The following is an 863-nucleotide window of genomic DNA, read 5'->3' on the forward strand; positions in this document are numbered from 1 at the left end:
AGCAGGGGGCGTGGGAGAGGGAGAAGCAGGCTTCCCGCTGAGCAGAGAGCCCGATGTGGGACTTGATCCCGGGATCCTGGGATCATGACCTGAGCCGAAGGCAGACGCCTAACGACTGAGCCACCCAGGCGCCCGTCCAATGATCTCTTGAGGTTGAGTATGCAGGAAGCTTTGACTGAGTTCAGATCCTACAGTCCCACTTACCAACAGGCTGTGCACAAATCTGTTAACCTTGCTGAGCCTCCAGAGAGGACAGTGGTGCCCCCACTTCACAGAGGAAGAAACTGCAGATTGGAAGCTTTGTATGTTTTCCCCACGTCAAATAAATGGCAGGTCTAGGATTCAAACCCACATCTTTTTGGTTCCCAAACCCTACGTAAGAAATCCAGGGATTACATAAAACTGTGACAGGCTCTAAGGAAACCTGAAACTCTTGACTAAATTCTCAGCTTCCAAGATTGTCAGGGGAGAGTGGACAGACCTTGAAGTTGATCTCAGACCCGTCTCCTTTCTCCACAGGAACAACCGTTGGTGTCCCTGTTGGCCTCACTCTATGCCTTGGGGGTGGGTGGTGCTGCTCCTTTTGTGCCATTATTGACCAAAAGCAAATAATGCAGGCCCTAGCCTTAATTCACAGTAGTACGATTTTAGGCTTGGATAAAAGAGAAAATAAACAGAGTAACAGATATATAGATCAGTGGTTCTCAACCCTGCCTGTATGTTAGAATCAGTTGAGAAGATTTAAAAAAATAATTCTTGGATCCAACCATAGAGATTCTGGTTAAATTAAACTGGGATGGTCCAGAGCAACATCAGTTTTTTTTTTAGTTGGAAATAACATATTTTATTTTACAAAGATGTCC

Source organism: Phoca vitulina, unplaced genomic scaffold (genome assembly GCF_004348235.1).
Source record: "Phoca vitulina isolate PV1807 unplaced genomic scaffold, GSC_HSeal_1.0 scaffold109, whole genome shotgun sequence".
In the NCBI taxonomy this organism is placed as follows: domain Eukaryota; kingdom Metazoa; phylum Chordata; class Mammalia; order Carnivora; family Phocidae; genus Phoca; species Phoca vitulina.